The sequence below is a fragment of the Saccopteryx bilineata genome, chromosome 3 (genome assembly GCF_036850765.1).
Source record: "Saccopteryx bilineata isolate mSacBil1 chromosome 3, mSacBil1_pri_phased_curated, whole genome shotgun sequence".
Classification (NCBI taxonomy): domain Eukaryota; kingdom Metazoa; phylum Chordata; class Mammalia; order Chiroptera; family Emballonuridae; genus Saccopteryx; species Saccopteryx bilineata.
Window position 1 is genome coordinate 239,095,538 of NC_089492.1, and position 6,435 is coordinate 239,101,972.

Genomic DNA, 6,435 nt, shown 5'->3' on the forward strand with positions numbered 1-6,435 from the left:
CTTCCCAACCCCTACCCCTCTGACAGCTGTCAGTCTGTTGACAGAGATGAGGCTTAATAAGTACCCACAATGTACCAGGCATTTTTCTAAGTGTTTTTGCACATTTTCTCAAATAATCTCCATAACAGTCCAATGTAATAGCTGCAATTATCTGTATTTTATAGACGAGGTTAAGGAACTTATTGAAGGCTATGTAGCTAGTAAGTAGCAAATCATTATTTGAACAGAGCCAGTCTGACTCTATAGTTGACCAATTCATGAATGGAGATGGTCTCCACTGTGTAAGACTGAAGCTTGACAGAGAAATAACTGTTTTTCACTAAATAAGTATTCATAATTTTTTCCAAACTAGCAGTATTTTTTTTTGAGTGACAGAGAGAGAAAGGGAGGCAGAGAGGGAAGCATCAATTCATAGTTGCTATCACTTTAGTTTTGCATTGATTACTTCTCCTACATGCCTTGACCTGGGATTGACCTCAGGGTCAAGCCTAGCCAGCGTTCCCTGCTCAAGCCAGCGACCTTAGGGCTTTGCAAGCCAGCCACCTGCTCAAGCTGACGAGTCCATGCTCTAGCTGGAGGCCTCCGGGTCTTGAACCAGTGTTCTGGGTCCACACTTTATCCACTGCACCACCACCAGTCAGGTGCAAATCAGTAGTATTAAGTGAATATATAAAGTCTTCCTTTTGAAGCACTTGTTCTAGCTGATGCTATAGTATAATGTAATATACTATAATTTGATATGTTCTTGTAGACCATGACTCTTGTTATAAGACCTGTATTTTACATGTCTTACTCCTTTCCAAACACGTATCTTTGGTGTTTGATGCCAATTTTATACTATATAAAAATTCAATAACACTTTACATTTTAAAAATGAAGTCTGGCTCTGAATCGAGGCCAGCAGTATGCTGAGGCTGTCGGTTTCCAGCAGAAGCCTGAAGACATGTCTTCTGTGGGCCGCTGGCTATTTCAGAACTTAGCAACTGTAATTGTCAATTCATTAGAAAGAAATACCCCAAAACGTTTAAAATAAAGAAAATTTTTGCAGAAACTGACAAGCTGATTCTAAAATTCACATGAAAATACAAGGGACTCAGAATTCTCAAAAAGATCTTGAAAAAGAACAAAGTTGAATGGCTCACACTTCCCCATTTCAAAATTTACTACAAATCTATAGTAATCAAGATAGTGCGGTACTGGCATAGGATGGACATATCAGTGGGACAGAACTGAGAGTCCAGCAATAAAACCTTGTGTTTATGGTCAACCGATTTTTTGACAAGAAAGCAAAGCCCATGCAATGGGGAAAGAATAGTTCTTTCAACAAATGGTACTGGGACAACTGGATATCCACACGTAAAAGAAGAAAACTGGATACCTATCTCAGACCATATACAGAAGTCAAATCAAAATGAATTTTTAATAAAACCTAAATGTAAGAGCTAAAACTCTTAGAAGGAAGTATAGGTATAGATATTTGAAACCTTGGATTAAACAATGGCTTCTTAAATATAATACCAACAGCACAAGCAACCAGAGAAAAAATAGAAAGCAGATAAATTGGACTTTATGAAAATTAAACCCGTTTGTGTTTCAAAAGATTCCATCAAGAAAGCAAAAAGACAGGCCTGACCTGCAGTGGCGCAGTAGGTAAAAGTGTCGACCTGGATGCTGAGGTTGCTGGTCTGAAACCCTGGGCTTGCCTGGTCAAGGCACATATGGAAGTTGATGCTTTCTGCTCCCCCCCTTCTCTCTCTCTCTCTCACTCTCTCTCTTTCTCCTCTCTCTCTCTGTCTCCTCTCTCTAAAGTGAATAAATTAAAAAAAAAGAAAGCAAAAAGACAAACCACAGAATTGGAGAAAATGTCTATAAATCATATATTTGATAAAGGACTTGTATCCTGAATATGCAAAGAACTCTTTTTTTAATTGATTTTAATTTATTGTGTTTACATAGATCCTAGTGTTGCCCCGAATGGATCCTCCCTTACAACTCACTAATATAAAGACAAATAATCTAATTTAAAATGAGGAAAGAATTTGAACACATATTTCTCCAAAGAAGATATATAAATGGCCAATAAGAACATGAAAATATATTCAACATCATCAGTCACAAGGAAAATGCAACCACAATAAGGTACCATTTTACACACGAAGGATGGCTAGATAATAACAAGGGTTGGTGAAGAAGTAGAAAGTTATAACCCTCATACATTGCTGGTGGATTTATAAAATGGTGCAGCCACTTTGAAAAACAGTTTGATAGTTCCTTAAGTAGTTAAATGTAAAGCAACCATAAAAACAGCGATTCCACTCCTAGGAATATACACAGGAGAAATGAAAACAATGTTCATTACAGAATTATTCATAATAGCCAAAAAGTGGTAACAAACCAAATGTCTATCAACTGATGAATAAACAATAAGTGGTACGCCAATCTAATGGAATATTATTCAGTCACAGAAAAGAATAAAGCACCAATGATACATTACTACAAATCTTGAAAACATTATGCTAAATGAAAAGCATCAAACACAAACGGCCACATATTTTATGATTCCTTTATATGAAATACCTGAAATAGGCAAATCCATGCAAACACAAAGTAGATTAGTTACTGGGTCAGGTTCTTTTTTTTTTGTAATGAAAATGTTCTGGAATTTGATAGTGGTGACCATTGCTCAACTTGGTGAAAATAAAAAACCACTCACTGAATTGTATATTTTAAAAGGATGAATTACAATTTAATAATGCCGTTACTTAAACACACACAAGCTACCACTTCACACCCACTATCAAAATCAAAAAGATATTAGACTTTCACATGTAATCTGATTTCCCTAAATCACTTTATAAAGTTGGAATTTTTGAACATCCACTAACAAACACTTTGAGCTGAGGCTGCTTGCCAGCCAATACCACCATCTTTGTACTGCAGCTTATACAATATTGGATATTACATTTCATTTTCCCTTATTTTGAAAACATGACAGGGAAATGGAAAAATGAAAGTGCTAAAACTCATGATAAAATATGTAGGTCTCATAAATTTGATATAATTAGTGTAAAAATAGAAACAATCAGCCTCAAAGACATGCTCACTGGACTTTGACTCAATCAACTGTTTAACTACAAAAGAACAAAAATAAAAACACCTAAAAAATGCTGGAACTACATTAACCAAGATCATGTCAAGCCTATATAATTAAAAATAACTTTATAATTTAAAAAGTATTTTTGTAATATTTTATACTCTCTCAGACATTGTTTTAAAACATGCCTGGTTCAGTTCCTTCATATTCAACTGTTTTGTTTACAGGAACACATTATGTACAAAAATAAGAATCTCTGTACGTATAGACTGGCTGCTAGCCACAAAACTGGCCAAGCACAGTGGGTCAAGATTAGGAACCAGCCATAAGACACAGGAAAACCTACTATGAAAGAGGCTTAAGACAATGTCTGCATACAAATCAAAATATGAAAGACTGAGTGGTGGCCTTCTCCATCAAAGAAAATAGTTAAATTTTAAAAATCAGAATAAATATTCAGCTTATATAACATACTTACAGTAATATGAACAAGAATACAAAATAGAAGGGAATATAGACAAGTCAAAATAATATGTTGAGATAGCAGAAATGTGGGGTGGATTTTTTTCTGTACTATCTATTTTAAATATTTTGGTGGAATTTAAATATATATGTATCTAAATTGGAACAATTACTAAGTTGAATGCGGATGACAGACTCTCCTAACTTGTTCCATTATGCGATCATCCAAATCCCAGGATTTATATTGTCGCCTTAATCCCAGATCCAATTCCCCATCTTCAATTTATTACCTATAATTTAATACAAGTGAATTGATCAGAACAGTGCTAGGCAAATACCTAGTATGTAAATATTAGCCACAGGCATGCCACTTTGCACAACTCCAGGGAGTGACATTCACATAATATTCACTAAAAATAGTGCTCCCTGGTGCTGTGCAACACGGCAGCCCCATACCCACTTTCTAGTATCGCTGAGAATTTACTTTCTTCCAACGCCTACATCTTTAAATCACCAGAGCCTGGAAGCCTCTTTAATTCATATATTTTTATCTGTGCCAATTTACTAGGGTGTATTTACCTAGACACATTCAAAACTTGTTATCAATAATTCTCTCCTGACCTGTGTTGGTGCAGTGGATAAAGCGTCGACCTGGATATGCTGAGGTCGCCGGTTCGAAACCCTGGGCTTGCCTGGTCAAGGCACATATGGAAGTTGATGCTTCCAGCTCCTCCCCACCTTCTCTCTCTGTCTCTCTCTCCTCTCGCTTTCTCTCTCCTCTCTAAAATGAATAAAATAAAATAAAAAAAATATTAAAAAAAAAATAATTCTCTCATCCTTTTGTTATGACTCATATTGAATTTCTACCTTTCCTTTGTTTACCCTTCCTGCTTATAAAATAACTCATGAACTCCTAATTCTTATTAATTTATATCATCTTAGTATAAAATAGAAATATAACATTTAAAATTATCAATTTAATTTTCAATAATTTTAATAGAAAATAATTCTCTGCAGAATTTTTTAAATTATTTTTATTTATTTATTCATTTTTAGAGAAGAGAGAGACAGAGAGAGAGAGACAGAGAGAGAGAAGGGAGAGGAGCAGGAAGCATCAACTCCCATATGTGCCTTGACCAGGCAAGCCCAGGGTTTTGAACCGGAGACCTCAGCGTTCCAGGTCAATGCTTTATCCACTGCGCCACCACAGACCAGACTCTGCAGAATTTTTTTATAATTCACTCTTAGATGACATCCAGTATTTGGACTGTTGACTTAAAATAGAAAAAGATTGAGTTTCTAAATTTCTAGAAGAATTGGTTGCAGGGTAGCAAAGAATTTTCTACCTAATAACAAACATGTATTCTACACTTTTAACATATTTTTCTTGTTCTGAAAGAAAAGTAAAATTTTATAACTGTAGTTGTGAATGTTTTGGGCCATTGATTGCCACCAATTGTCAAGGAGGACTGTAAAAAAAATAAAGGAAAATGCTAATTCAAAAATGTATCTGCAATACTGACTCTAAATATAATATTTTTCAAAGTTTATAGGCAAGAAAAAAGTCTTTATATACCCATGAAAAACACACAAGACTGCTTAAGATTTCTAAACTGATTTAAGATTCAAACTATAAAATGATATAAAATTTACATATTAGAATCAATAGGCTGTTTCCAGTCTTCCTGGTCTGATGTTTCATGTTCTCAGTATCTCAAGATATTTGGTCTAAAAGCTCAATGGAGTAGACTACTTTGAATTGTGGTTGATGGACAATACCAAGGCTGTCATAAATATTACATGCTAAAGATTCTCCTAAAACTTTTAAAAGACATTTGCTCTTCTTTTTATATAAAATAATAATCTCTTATCCTTTCTAGGAAATCGCCTCTACTGATACATTCTGGGTATCTTGATTCTATTTTACTATTATTTTAAATTCTCAGTTTCTTCCTTATGTCTGTTTCATTAAGAATTCACATATTATTTAATATTTTTAAATGTTTCTCCATTATCTGTTCTTTCTCTTGTTTCTTCCTGTTTGGGGAAAATCCTTTATAATGTTTTTATGGTTGTATAGTCAAAAAGATATAGATGAACAATGTAAGCTACAAAAGTGATCTCTGTTAACCATGAAAATAAAACTTGTTCTAGTAGCAAATAAATTAGCAGATAAAAGAAAAAACTGTATTATCATGGTTTGACCAGAAGTACAGTGCTTTATGGCATTGAATAATAGAAAGCAACTAGAGTGCTCTAAAAAAAGTAGGGATTTCTGATATAAAATAGATAGATTATACAGAAAAGTCATTTTTATTGTTTTGTTCCTTTAATTCTTCTTAAAACAAGATAGAATTAACATATATACTTTAAATATGTTTGTCCTCAGACAATGTTAAATACTAAGAACAGAAGAATACAAAAGTGACCTACAATTTTAATCCACTATAAGGCCCTGGCCGGTTGGCTCACGGTAGAGCATCGGCCCGTGGGTGGAAGTCCCAGGTTCGATTCCCAGTCAGGGCACACAGGAGAAGTCTGCTTCTCCACCCTTCCCCTTCTCCTTCCTCTCTGTCTCTCTCTTCCCCTCTCGCAGCCAAGGCTCCATTGGAGCAAAATTGGCCCAAGCACTAAGGACGGCTCCATGTCCTCTGCCTCAGGCGCTAGAATGGCTTTGGCTGCAATGGAGCAACGCCCCAGATGGGCAGAGCATTGCCCCCTGGTGGGCATGCTGGGTGGATCCCAGTTAGGCGCATGCAGGAGTCTGTCTGACTGCCTCCCGGCTTCTAAATTCAGAAAAATACAAAAAAAATTTTTTTTTTAATCCACTAAAGTTTTCTTCTCACTAATACAAATTTAATGGGGTTAGCTTAATGTAA

The 6,435-nt window shown here is 35.2% G+C and overlaps 1 non-coding gene across 1 annotated transcript; it reads left to right on the forward strand.

Annotated features, from left to right (window-relative positions):
- Positions 1–880: 880 nt before the first annotated feature.
- LOC136332382 (small nucleolar RNA SNORA2/SNORA34 family) lies at positions 881–1,016 on the forward strand. Its single transcript, XR_010730651.1, has one exon. It is a non-coding gene; the product is annotated as a small nucleolar RNA SNORA2/SNORA34 family (small nucleolar RNA).
- The last annotated feature ends 5,419 nt before the right edge of the window (positions 1,017–6,435 follow it).